Below are 15,177 nucleotides of genomic sequence, written 5' to 3'. Positions count from 1 at the left end.
ACGTAATTCAAGCTGCCATATTAATCAAAGACATTTACAGATTTAATGCAATCTGAATGAAATTCCAACAGCCTTCTTTGCAGAAATGGAAAAGCCAATCATTAAATTCGTATGGAAGGGCATGGAACCCCAAATGGCGAAAAAAAAAAGTTGGAAGACTCTGCTTCCCAATTTTAAAACTTGTTGCAAAGCTACAGTAATCAAAAAAAATGTGGCAGATGGCTTCTATTAAACAAACAGGAAACTACAAGTATTGGAGAGGATGTGGAAAAATTGCAGCATTTATTCACCAGTTGAAATATAAAGTGGTACAGCTGCTGTAGAGGTTGGTTTGGCTGTTCCTCAGGAAGCAAAGTATAGAGTTGCTTTATGGCTTGGTAATACCACTACTGGGATATACCCAGAGGATCTGAAAGCAGTGTCATGAACAAACATTCTCACACTAATGTTCATAGTGGCATTATTCAAAATTGCTAAAAGATGGAACTAACCCAAGTGTCCATCAACAGATGAATGGATAAGCAAAATGTGGTATATATGTAAGATGGAGTATTATTAAGCTGTAAGAAGGAATGAAGTCCTGAAGCATGACATCATGGATGAATCTTGAGGACACTATGTTAAGTGAAATAAGTCAGACACAAAAGGACAAACATTATATAATTTCACTGATACGAACTAATTATAATATATAAATTCATAGACATAAAATATAGAGTATAGGTTACCTAGTTATAGAAGGAGGCTAAAGAACAGGGAGCAGTTGCTTAATATGTACAGAATGTTTAAATAGGTTGAACTTAAACACTTGGAAATGGACAGAGGTGACAGTAACAGGTTATTGTGAAAATAACTAACAGTGCTGAGTGGTGTGTGAGTGTGGTGGAAAGGGGAAGTTCAGTGTCATGTTGTCAGCAGAAGGAAAGGTGGAGGTCAAAATACAGGAATGTATAACACAATGAACCTTGGGGTGGACAATGTCCATGATTAACTTTACAAATATAAAACAGTTCCTCCGTGAACTGGATCAAATTTATGACACTATTATAAGGAGTTAAGTAATAGAGGGGTATATGGGGGGAAATGTACCTATTGCATACTATGGACTATAGTTAATAACAATATTTTAAAACTCTTCTATCAACAGTAACAAATGTTCTGAAGCAATATCATGGACCAATAATGGGGTGGTGGGTAAGAGGTATGGGAAGATTTAGGTTTTCTTTTTTCTTTTTATTTCTTTTCTGGAGTAATTAAAATATTCTAAAGTTGATCATGGGGAGGTATGTACAACTATGTGATGATACTTTGAGCCAGTGATCGTATACTTCAAATAGTTTCTATGGTATGTGACTTTATCTCAATAAAACTGCATTTTAAAAAAATGTGGTACTCTCTCCCAACTAGAAAGCCACTATTGCTTCTGGACAATCTCAAGATGGTGACCTCTCTAGAATCCAACTCTCATGACAAGCAGAACTGGGAAGATGCACACTTCCCCATACTGTGCCAGACATGTTTTGGAGAAAACCCATCTGATCAAAGAAAAGTATGGGAGGGAATGCAAAATCTGTGCCAGGCCATTCACAGTGTTTCACTGGTGCCCTAGAGTTCTCATGCATTTCAAGAAAACCAAAGTCTGCCAAGCCTGCCTTTTGGACCTAGAATATGGCCTACCCATCCTAGTTCATGATAAGGGATTGTCTTTTAAGGATGATATGCCAAAGTCAGATGTCAACAATGAGTACTACACACAAAATTATGGAGAGAGAGTTTCTAATTCTGATGGAACAGCTAGTTGGTATGGTGGAGAAAGCCACATCCACCAGTGACTTGTTACTCAAAATGGCCCATACTACACCGTACTATAAACAGAATTGACCTCACATTTGCTCCTTCTGAGTGAAAGGAGAATGTAAGAGAGGAGAGGAGTGGCCATACAGACATGAGAAGCCTACAGATCCAGATGACCCCCTTGCTGATCAGACCATCAAAGACCAATATATGAAATCAATGATCCTGTGGCAGATAAGCTTCTAAAGCAGGCTTCAACAATGCCTCATCTGGACCCACCAGAGAACAAGACCATCACCCCTCTATATGTTGGTGGTCTGGGAGATACCACTTCTGAGACAGATCTAAGAAATCATTTCTATCAGTTTGAAGAGATTTGGACAATAACTGTTGTGCAGAGACAGCAGTGTGCTTTCATCAAGTTTGCCACAAAGCAAGCTACAGAAGTGGCTTTCAAAAAATCTTTTAATAAGTTGACTGTCAATGGCCACAGGCTCACTATGAAATGGGGAAGGTCCCAAGCAGTCAGAGAAAAAGAAAAAGAAAGATGAAACTACAGACTCTGGAATCAAGCCACAGCCTGTTCCAGGGCTGTCAGGAGCTCTTCCTCCTCTTCCTGTAGCAGCAGAAGAAGCCTCTGCCAATTACTTCAGCCTACTTCCAAATGGTCCTCCAGCCATGGCAAACCTTACCCTGCCTCCATCAGAATTTGGGCCACACATGTCCCACCCAATGGGACAAGTTCTTCCTTTCATGAGTGCTCCAGGACCAATCCACTATCCTTCTCAGGACCCTCAGAGGATGGGAGTTCTTACTGGGAACCACAGCAGCCCCTAGCACATTATCACTGCACTTGAGCTCTACAGCAGAAAGGGCATTTTCATTTTCCAGTAAATGAATCTTGGGATAAATACATTTTTTCTTCCTTTAAAAGAAAGTGCAGTAGAGGCACAAGGACAGAATATATTGATGGAATAAAATGGAGAGTTCAGAAACAAACCCACACATATGAGCAATTGAGTTTTAACAGGGGTGTTAAATCCACTCAATGGGAACAAGCTGGGAAAACTGGATATACACATGCAAAAGAATGAAAGTGGACCCCTACTTCATACCATATGCAAAAATGAATGCAAAGTGGAGCAAAGATTTAAATATAATAACCAAAGCTGTAAAACTCTTAGAAGAAAACACGGGACATATCTTCAGAACTTTGCATTAGGCAATGGATTCTTAGACTTTATACCAATATCATGAACCATAAAAGAAAAAAAAATTGATAAATTAAAAACTTCTTTGTATCAAATTATATTGTCAATAAAGTGAAAAGACAGTCTCTAGAATGGGAGAACGTATTTGGAGATTATATATCTGACAAAGCTTTAATATCCACACATTTATAAAAAAGTTTCACAACACAATAGCAAAAGGATGAACATCCCAATTAAAGAATAGACAAAGGACTGGAATATAAATTTCTCCAAAGAAGATATATAGATGGCCAATAAGCACATGAAAAGATGTTCAACATTATTAGCCTTTAGGGATCTACAAATCAAAACCACAAAGAGATACCACCTCACACCTACTAGAATAGCTGCTATTAAAAAAATAGAAATAAGAGCCCTCATATAGTGATGGTGGGAATACAAAATGATGCAGACACTATGGAAAACAGTTTGGTGGTTCCTCAAAAAGTTCAACATCAAAGTACAATATGACCCAGCAATCCTACTTCTAGGAGAATAAAATTGAAATGAGGGACTTGAACAGGTATTTGTACACCAACATTCATAGTAGCATAATTCGTAATAGCTAAATGGTGAAAGCAAAGTGTCTATCAAAGATGAATGGATAGAGAAATGTGGTACATAAACACAATGGAATACAACAGCTATAAAAAGGAATGCTATTCTGAGACATGCTACAATATGAATGGACATTGTGAAATAAGCCAAATACAAAAGGAAAGTTGTCATATGATTTCACTTATATGAAATAACTAGAATATGCAAATTCATAAAGATAGGAAATAGATTGATCACAGGTTGCTAGGGGCAGGATATAGGGGAGTAGGGAGCTAATGCTTGGTTGGTATGGAGTTTCCGTGTGGGGTGATGAAAAGGTTTTGGTAATCAATGGTGGTAATGGTAGCACAACATTGTGAATGTAATTAATACCACTGAATTGTATCCTTGTAAGTGTTTACAATGGGAAATTTTATGTTATACATATGTTATCACAATAAACATTAAAAGTCAAAAGAGTGATTACACCAGAATACTAAAATAATATCCCCCCAAAGAATGCAGGACCAGAAAAACAAAATAATAGTTTTGGCAAATCAAAAACAACTAGTGAAAATCATAGACCCAAATCCAGCCATATTAATAATCTCAAGAAAGACTCAATTATATGCCTATATGCTATCCACATATAATATAAAGGACAATATAAAGATGCAGATAAGTTAAAAAGAAAAGAATGGAAAGATATACTAGGTAAATTGTATGCAAAAGACAGCTAAAATAGCTATTAATGTTAGACTTAATAGACTTCAAGATAGAGAATTATCAGAGATAAAAAGAGGCATTTTATAATGATAAATGAGTCAATTCATAAAGAAAACATAGCAATCCTAAAAGTGTACGTGGCTAATGACCTAGCTGAAAAACAGATGAAGCAAAATCTGACTGAACTAAAGAAATAGACAAATCTACAATCATAAGTGGAAATATACACCACCTCTAATAACCAGAAAAAATCTGTTATCATATAGAAGATTTAAAAATTATCAATCACCATGACTTAAACGACCTTTATAGAATAATTTACCCAGTAACTGCAGAATTCACATGCTTTTGATGTGCACATGGAATATTTATTACTGGAGAATAAAACAAGTTCTAATATATTATGAAAGTTTGAACTGTTCCAGAATATATTCCCTAATTGTAACAGAATTAAATAGAAAATGAATAATGATTAGATATTTAATTATACATTAGCATCCAGATATTTGGAAATTAAACAATAAACTTATAAATAACCAGTTAAAGTATAAACCACAGAGAAATTATTAATATTTGAATCTAAACTACAATAAAAATACAACTTATCAAAATTGTTCAGATGGAGTTGAAGAGTACTTAGAGGAAGCATTAAATAATAAATATTTATATTATAAAATAAGAAACATGTAAAAGCCATGATCTATTTTTACATCTCAAGAACCTAGAACAAGAAGAACAAATTAAAGTAAAAGTAAACAGAAGGAAGGACACTATACAGATACGAATAAAAAGAAGACAGACACATAATTTAAAAAATTAATAAAAATAAAATGTGATTCTCTATCAACCTCCAGCTATTATTGTATGAAAAAGGAGAGAAAACACAGGAATAATACTACTAAAGATTATATAGACATTAAAAGCTAGTAATGGTAGATTATGAACAACTCAATGATGTTAAACAATGAAAATTAAGTGGATAAATTTCTTGAAAAACACCACTTACTAAACAGACACATGGTTAAATAGAAACTCTAAATATCTCTTTTTCCTTGAAATAAATAGAATTTGTTATCAGAAACCTTCCCATAAGAAAAACATGAAGTCTAAATGGTTTCACTGATAAATGTATAAAATATTTAGAAAAAAACATATACCAAATTTTATATAAACTCTTTCAGAAACAGAGGAAAAGAAAACACATTCAAATTAATTTTATGAAACCAGCCTAACTCTAGTATCAAACAGTAAGTCTGGTTCAATACTTAAATAATCAATGTTATCCACCATATTAACAGGCTAATAAAGAAAAAATCATATGATCATATTGTCAAATGGTGCTGGAACAATTGTATATCCACATGCTAAAAAAAAAAAAAATGAAACTTGATCCATACTTTTTACCAAATACGAGATTCAAAATAGATCACGGAATTAAATGCAAAACCTAAAATTATAAAAAATGTAGGAAAAAAATCTATGTGCCCTTGGATTTACACAAAGATTTCTTAGATACAACACTAAAAGTACAGTCTGTAAAATAAAAGTTTGTTAAATTAATCTTCATCACAATTATGAGCTTCTGCTCTTCGGATGACACTATTAAGAGAATGAAAAGGAAAGCCACAGATTCAGAGAAAATATCTCCAAATCACATATTTGATAAAGAAATTTTATCCAGAACATATAAAGAACTCTCTGAGCACAATAAGAAAACAAAAAATCCAATTAATAAATGGACAAGATTTGAGCTTTTACCAAGGAGGACATTTCACAAAGGAAGGTATACAAGTGATAAATAAGCACATAAAAAGAAGCTCAATATCATTAGTCATTAAGGATATTCAAAGTAAAACCATGATGAAACATCACAAAATACCTATCTAGCAGTTAAATTTCTAGACTTAGACCATACCAAGTGTTATGAGGGTATGGGGTAACTGGAACTCTCATTCACTGCTAGTGGGATTGTAAAACAGTTTGACAATTTCTTAAAACCTTAGACATACATCTATGATGAGACCTAGTCATTTCATTCCTAGATGTTTACCCAAGAGAAATTAAAGCGTATGTAAACACAAAGACTTACACACAAATATTCATCACAGCTTAACAATTAATTTATTTTTTAAACTTTTAAAATTGTATAATATAGCATATATACAAAACAAAGAAAGAAAAAAAAGCAATAGTTTTCAAAGCACTCTTCAAAAAGTGGTTACAGGACAGATCCCAGAGTTTGTCATGGGCTACCATACAACCCTCTCATATTTTTTCCTTCTAGCTGCTCCAGAATATAGGTGGCTAAAGGGCTTAAATACTTTTTTTATCATCACAATTGACTTTTTTTCTTTCTTTTTTTGTGAACAATAACATATATACAAAAAAGCTATAAATTTCCAAGCACAACACCACAATTAGTTGTAGAACATATGTCAGACTTTGACATGGTTTACAATTTCACAATTTTAGGTTTTTACTTCTGGCTGCTCTAAAATACTGGAGACTAAAAGAGATATCGATTTAATGATTCAGCACTCATATTCATTTGTTAAGTCCTATCTTCTATATATAATTCCACCACTACCTTTGATCTTTCCATACCTCTCATTAGGGTTGTTTGGGCTATGGCAATTCTAAATTTTTGGCATTGGAAGGGCCTGTCACTAATATGGGGTAGGCAGATGGGACTCTCTGATGTTCTGGAGAGGCTGGGCTAGGTTTCAGAACTTCTTTGGACCAGGGACCCATTTGAAGGTTTCTGGCAGGTTACTCTAGTGCCTGGAACCCTTGTGGAATCTTATAAATTGCCCTAGGTATTCTTTAGATTGGCTGGAATGGTCCTGGTTGGGGGTTGGCAGGTTATGATAGGTACAAGGTCTACCGGAAGCTTGCATAAGCGCAACCTCCAGAGTAGCCTTTCAACTCTATTTGAACTCTCTCTGCCACTGATACTTTGTTAATTACACTTCTTTATACCTTATTAATTACACTTAATTGATTTCACTTCTTATCCCATTTGATCAGGATGTAATTGTTGATTCCACGGTGCCAGGTCTGGATTCATCTCTGGGCACAGCTTAATTTTTAATAGCCCCAAAGTAGAAACAACTCAAATGTTATCAGCAGGGAAATGAATAAACAAATTGTGATATATCCATACAATGGAAAACTACTCAGCAATAAAATAAGGAACTATTGACACACACATGAATCTCAAAGTAATTATGCTGAGTGAATATACTACATATTTCAATTTATATAAAATTTTAGAAAATGAAAAATAATAATAGTGACGGAAAACAGATCCGTGGTTTCCTAGGAATGGGTAGGGAGAGAGGCACAGAAAAGGAATTACAAAGAAGCATGAGAAAATTTTTTTGAGTAATGGGTATGTTCTTTGTCTTCATTGTGGTAAGCATTTCAAGGTATATGTATGTCAAAGCTTATCAAAGTATACATTTAAAAAGTAGTGCAGTTTACCATGTGCCAATTATATCTCAAAGCAGTAAAAAATAAAAAGTAAAAAATTCCATAGTGAGATAGCACTCTGCGATCACTAGAATGGCTAGAATTAAGATGACTGACCACACCAATGTTAGTATGAATATGGAGCTACTGTATTCATTTAAGAGGGCAAAATGCACCACCACTTTGGGAAACAGTTTGACAAATTCTTACAAAGTTAACCAAACACCTACCCTATGGCCCATCCAACACAAGGCATTCATCCAAACAGGAATGAAAATATATATCCACTTAAACACTTGAACAAGAATATTTTTAGCATAAATGCACTGTGGTAAAATGATAAATCTCTCAGCAATATAAAGCAGTAAACTCTCAATGGAGGCCGCAGCATAGAAGAATTCACAGTCAGTATATTGCTCCCCAAAGGAACATTGCCAATTGCAAACAAAGCCTTCCCAGTTCATTAGAGCCAACATGTATCAGACATTGCTGAGTGGGAAAAAATTACAGTCCTGCTCTTTGAGGAAACCAGTCTAGTGGTGGAGATAAAACAGATTTTTTAATTATGATATGGAGAATGCTATGACCAAGGTCATGGGAAAGTAAAAGAAAGCATGCCTTCCATTCTTTATACTAGGCTCTGGACTGCTCTTGACTCACACAATAACCTCTACTTGCCAACATAGCAGTCATTTATGTATCATTGGCACAGCAGTACCACAAACACCCGCAAATGTTCCTTTGATATTAATAGAGCATGTCAGTTCAGTCTCTCTTCCTGTCTAATTCTGTCAGAAGGTGTCCATTGATAGCATTTATAAATTGTCCAGGATGTCCACATTCATAAATTATTCCTTACTCACCATCAAAACTGCTTCAGTTACTTTTTCTGTATGCTGGGAGAAGTTGTCTTTCCTGCCTTATTTCCTTTGGATCTGGGACGTTAATATCTATATTTGTCATCAGATTGAAAGAATCACCTTCTCCCAGACTTTACTATGTCTATCCATCCTTAAAGGTTTGGACTATATGAGATTTATTCCATAAAAACAATTTAACATGTTTCAGGTTTGGTTTTTCTTGAAGATTGCTTATAGGGTAGCATAATCCCTAAATTTTGAAAGCTGAAGTAGGAATGCAAAAACAGAAAGGTGAATTCTTTAATTGCAAGTTACCTTTGGGAAATTATGAATTAATATGGAAGAGCTCATCTGTAAGGAGAGAGTATACTCAGTTACCCTGGCACTCACACTACTCAGTGGTTAAGATATCAGACTGAAGGGCTTTTGGTCAAGGTGGTGGTTGTGAGCTGTAAGATTCACATGAGGAGCTCCCACTTCTCCTTTCCTAAACATACATGGCAAAGTACATAGAAGTGTAAAAGACTTAACTGGTTTAAAAATAAGATACCCATTTCTTAACCCATAAACAGACCAAAAGGGCACAGAAGTAGGCAGGGGCTGAAGCAGCAGATCTAGGATATGGAATCAGAAAATACAGATTCCCAAGAATACCCCTCTTGCTGAGCGAGGTAATTGTGCCCCTATCACGGCAGGCACCAAACTCAGGCCAACAGTGTGAGAATGGCTATATACCATATGGCTATATGCCACAGTGTACTTATGCTAAAAATATTCTTGTTCAAGTGTTTAAGTGGATATATATTTTCATTCCTGTTTGGATGAATGCCTTGTGTTGGATGGGCCATAGGGTAGGTGTTCGGTTAACTTTGTAAGAATTTGCCAAACTGTTTTCCAAAGTGGTGGTGCCATTTTGCCCTCCTAAATGAATACAGTAGCTCCATATTCATACTAACATTGGTGTGGTCAGTCATCTTAATCCTAGCCATTCTTTGCCTATATACTTAGATTTAAAAATACTTTGGTCCACGTCCAGGGCTTATGGTTCACAAGTGGTAGCTGCTTGGATTCAGAGAAATAAGGTACAGCTTTACCATGACTGGCAGGATGTGAGTTCTATCCATAAAAAAAACATAAGGTATTTATCAAATTGGAGAACCTGAGTGAATTGATAGAAGTCACAGTAAATCTGCCAACCATGGAAAGGCATATGGAGAAGAAAAGCAAAATTTGTACCTGAAACAGAAACCTCTCTTTGTGAACTGGGCTTTCAAGGATACTTATAAAGATGGTAGGTTTGTGCACTGTCCTGACTGCAGTGATCGTTTCACATGTGTATACATATGTCAAAATTATCAAATTGCACACTTAAAACATACGCAGTTTATTGCATGCTAATTATACCTCACTAAATCTTTTTTTAAAAATGGGTTTGCAAACACATTTTAAAACAATGAATAAGATTAAATTCATCATGAAAATAGAGCCAACTCTAATTCCAAAAATTCCTATTGAGAAGTAAATAAAATAATCTTCTGAAAAATGAATTTAAAATATGAAGGTTTACAGAAGAGGTTATATGCATCAAGCAAGGACAAGGAAATAATGAAGTAACAACAGCAACAAAAAAGTGGATATGAATCCAAGAGCAGGTAGAGTTTTTAAAAAGAAATTATTTGGAATCCTGGAAATATAAAATATAATCATAATAAAAATACAATAGAAATAATAAAGTTTACACCAGGCAAATCTTTTCTTTTTTTTTTTTTTGATCATTCCGTTCCACATATAATCAGTAATTCATAATATCACATAGTTGCATATTCATCTATCATGATCATTTCTTGGAGCATTTGCATCTGTTCTGAAAAAGAAATAAAACGAAAACAGAAAAAAAAAATTATACATACCATATCCCTTACCCCTCCCTTTCATTAATCACTATCATTTCAAACTAAATTTATTTTAACATTTGTTCCCCCTATTATTTATTTTTATTCCATATGTTCTACTCGTATGTTGACAAGGTAGATAAGAGGAGCATCAGACACAAGGTTTTCACAATCACACAGTCACATTTTGAAAGCTTTATCGTTATACAATCATCTTCAAGAAACATGGCTACTGGAACACAGCTCTACATTTTCAGGCAGTTCCCTCCAGCCTCTCCATTACATCTTGAATAACAAAGTGATATCTATTTAATGCATAAGAATAACCTCCAGTATAACTTCTCGACTCTGGAATCTCTCAGTCCTTGACACTTTGTCTCATTTCACTCTTCCCCTTTCTGGTAGAGAAGGTTTTCTCCATCCCTTGATGCTGAGTCTCAGTTCATTCTAGGATTTCTGTCCCACATTGCCAGGAGAGTCCACACCACTGGGAGTCATGTCCCATGCAGACAGGGGGAGGGTACACCAAGCAAATTCTAAAAGAGAATTATGAAGTGTAAAGGTGCTGCAGAAATGACCTGAAACACAGCCTAGAGAAATTTAAAACAAATAAAAAACATGAAAGAGAAGTTTTGAGAAATATATAATATGAATTTGGAAGGAGAGAATGGGGGAGGGAGGAGGAGGTGAGGGAGGATTAAAATTTGAAGAATAATGGCTAAATTGAAGAAAAATGTGCATCCTCACAAAGAAAATACATGTTGCATAGGATACAATAAATAACCCACACATAGACAAGTGTAGAAAATTAAGGATAAAGAGAAATGCTTAAATATCAAGTTGAAAGGTGGATTGATTTTATCAATTAACGTGATGGGAGACTTCAAATTAGTAATAACAAATTCTGGAAAAGTATGGAGTAGTACCTCAAGATGAGGTCAACCCATAATTCTACATCCCAACAGGCTATAATTCAAGAGGAAGTGTGAATGAAAAACATTTTCATTTATTAGAAAGGTAAGAATGTTATCACCCACAGATCCTCACTGAAAGAGCTATTAAAGGATGCTCTCCAACAAGAAGAGAACCAAGAGGAAAGAATAGGAGTATGACTAGCAGTGAGAAAATCTATTGATACAAAAAGCTGATTAATCTAATTAACAATTGACTGCCATGAGCAATTACCATAATAAATGATCCTGTGTTTTAAAAAGGTGATATTAAATCCCTAATTATCAACAACATGGAAAAATGGGAACAATCGGTAGGAAGATATGTGAAATATAGTAATATCTTTATCTTTTCAGGAGGGAGATGGATATACAAAATACAGAATAAAATGTGAGAGTATTGGGAGTGTGACTGAAGCAATACAAATAATAACTTCAAACTTGAAGAGAAAAAAATGATGTAGAAAATTTGTTTAATCAATCCCACATAGACAAGAATAAAGAAGGGGGAAAAAGAGTCAAACAAACAAACAAAAGATCAATGAAATGTACAAAATGTTATTGTATTGGTAAGTCCAAATATATCAGGAGTCACTATATATATAAATGTATTTAACTTAACTATTAAAAAAGAATCAAGTTTTTTTAAAGTCAGCTACATGTTATTTATAAGAGATGCAATAAAAATAAAATTGAAAGTAGAAAAATAAGTCTAGTCAAATCCTAATTAAAAGAAAGCTGGTGTCATAATATTGTTATCAAAATAAAATTAGAATGTAAGGGTAAGAGTCATAAACCGCAATAAAAAGAGACACTACCTGATGATAAAAGGAAGAATCTACCAAGAGGAAATTACAATTATGAACCTAAGTATGTGCCAAATAATGTATCTTTGGTTGTATGTAAAGCAAAACCAGAATCACAAAATGAAAAATTTTAGGCTAATTTACATCATGAGACTATTAGAAACCAATAGCTCAAGAATATAATATCGAAAGGCATCAATGAGATGTATTCTGAGGGGTGCAAGCCACAATTTCTGCTGCACTTGGGGGCTTGTTCACAGATTTCCTCACAGTTGAGCCTTTTCCTCCAGTCCAGAGGCTCGCCAGCTCGGTGCTGCACTAGCCCCAGTTTGGCACAGCAAGAAATGAGTGGTCTCCACAATATGCTTTACAGTCCCCTCTAACTGGTTACCAATATAGATGTAATGATGAGCACATGTCTTATGGAGAACAGCAGTACAAGTTCCTCTTTTGGGTGCACCTCCTCTTCTACTCCCAATATGGAGCATATACTAGCAGTTGGCGATGAAGAAGGCTTTGTTGGATTATATGATGCAGAATCACAAACTTGCAAAAAGAGAAGTGCTTCAAAGAATGGATGGCTCACTGGAATGCTGTCTTTGATCTGGCCTGGGTCCCTGGAGAACTTAAACTTGTTATAGCTCCAGGTGATCAAACAGTCAAATTTTGGAATATAAAAGCTGGTGAGCTGATTGGAACATGTAAAGTTCATCACTGCAGCCTCAGATCAGTTGCCTTTTCAAAATTTGAGAAAGCTGTCTTCTGCACAGGTGGAAGAGATGACAACATTATGGTCTGGAACACAAGTGCAACAAAAAAGATGAGTTTTATTGGCAAGTGAATCAAATCAGTAGCACTCACAATTCCTCAGACAAGCAAACCCCTTCAAAGCCCAGGAAGAAACAGAATTCAAAGGGACTTACTCCTTCTGTAGATTTTCATCAGAATGTTACTGTAATCCTCTTTCAAGATGAGAATACATTAGTCTCAGCACGAGCGATGGATGGTATGATCGAAGTATGGGATTTGTGCAAGAATTACACTGCATATCGACAAGAACCCATAGCATCCAAGTCTTTCTTGTACCTCGGGAGCAGCACACGAAAACTAGCATATTCAAATCTAATTATGGATTCCACTGGCTCTATTTTATTTGCTACATGCACAGGTGATAACATCTACATGTTAATATGACTGGATTGAAGACTTCTCCAGTGGCTATCTTTAGTGGACTCCAGAACTCTACTTTTTATGTTAAATCTGGTCTTAGTCCAGATGATCAGTTTTTAATCAGTGGCTCAAATAATGAAGCTGCCTACATCTGGAAGGTCTCCACACCCTGGCATCCTCCAACTGTGCTCCTGGAGCATTCCAAGAGGTCACATCTGAGTGCTGGTGTCCATCAGACTTCACAAAGATTGCTACCTCCTCTGATGACAGTACACTGAAAATCTGGTGCTTGAATAGAGACTTAGAAAAGAAACTAGGAGAAAATAAATTATCTATAGTGAGCTGGGCCTCATGAAAGGAAAAAGAAAAGAGAGCCAAGCCTAGTAACAGTAACATGTAGCCTGAATACTCCTGCCAAATCTCCCGTGATAAAGAGCAGTCCATCCATTTCCTCCCCAACATCAGCAGCTTGTGCTCCAAGCTGTGCTGGAGACCTCCCTCTTCCTTCTAATACTCTCATGTTCTCCGTTAAAACCCCTCTTGCCAATACTATGTCCCATCAAAAGAAGAAGCTCTATCTCCTCTTTCTCTCCCAAGCCACACTCATCTTTCAAGATGTCAATTAGAAACTGGATAACCCCAACACCTTCCTCATTTCCTCCTGCTTCTGAGACCAAGATCAAACCTCCAAGAAAAGCCCTTAATTCCTATGAGCCAGAAATTGTCTCAAGCAGCTGCTTGCTCTGAGACTAGAAGCAGAGCTAAGAAGAGGCTAGACTCAAGTTATCTGGAGACTGTGAAACCGGAGTCTGTGAAGAGTTCTCCAGAAGAGAACTTTGTGTAACTGAACTCAATGGCAGACTTGAAAAGCTTCATTTGGATCAGTGCTGCCTTGCTGGTAACCAGGAAGACTTTGATAAGGACTCTCTAGGTTTTAGCAAATCAAGCAGAATTGAAGGAGCTAGTGTGAGTATCATGGAGTCTTCTTCTCCTGCCAGTCCTTATACTTCAGAAGGCTGTGGAACACTTCCTCTTTCATTGAGATCTTGTGCAGGAGAATCTGAAGTGGTAGGCAAAGAGAATAGCTTCCCAGAGAATAAAAACTAGTTATTGGCTATGGCAGCCAAATGGAATGCTGAGAGTCCATCTCCACGAAGTCCTTCATCCCAAACACCCAATTTCAGAAGACAAATACTGTACATACTTCCATAGAAAGTCCCAAGATGACTGTTGTAGTCCTGAACAGTCAACAGAATTCTTGTCTTTAAGAAAGCTACCATCTTTTTATTTTTGGAGAAAATCCTTTCAGCTCTGAATTCAACTAGTAGTCTAGTTCTACTTCTATAGTGTTAAATGCAGCTTTCTCAGGATGAACACTGTATATAAATATAGTGTTAAATGCAGCTTTCTCAGGATGAACACTGTATATAAATTTCCATAAAGCAGAAGTTCATTACTCTGTAGCATTTTGAATGAATGGTATTCATTTTCTAAAATATGCATCCTCTCTATAATAAAGACACTCCAGTTCATAAAGAGGCAAAAAAAAAAAAAAAAACAAGACGTGTCACTCTTGTCACCCTGAAACTTTGAATACATAGTGAGTAAGTGTCTGCTGATTACAACAGTAGGCTTACTCTATGCTGAAGACCCCTGGTTCTGCTCTGCCAAAAACAAGTATAATTTTATTGGAAGTATATCATCTTTTCACTAAGCATTTT

General features: G+C 35.6%; 2 pseudogenes; both read left to right on the top strand.

Annotated features, from left to right (window-relative positions):
* The first annotated feature begins 1,438 nt into the window (after positions 1 to 1,438).
* Positions 1,439 to 2,631, top strand: LOC143678864 (pre-mRNA-splicing factor RBM22 pseudogene; annotated as a pseudogene).
* Positions 2,632 to 11,781: 9,150 nt separating this feature from the next.
* On the top strand, positions 11,782 to 14,771 carry LOC143680195 (denticleless protein homolog pseudogene; annotated as a pseudogene).
* The last annotated feature ends 406 nt before the right edge of the window (positions 14,772 to 15,177 follow it).

Source organism: Tamandua tetradactyla, chromosome 4 (genome assembly GCF_023851605.1).
Source record: "Tamandua tetradactyla isolate mTamTet1 chromosome 4, mTamTet1.pri, whole genome shotgun sequence".
Classification (NCBI taxonomy): Eukaryota; Metazoa; Chordata; class Mammalia; order Pilosa; family Myrmecophagidae; genus Tamandua; species Tamandua tetradactyla.
Note: the sequence above shows the minus strand (reverse complement) of the source record. Positions and strands in the feature narration are given on the sequence as shown.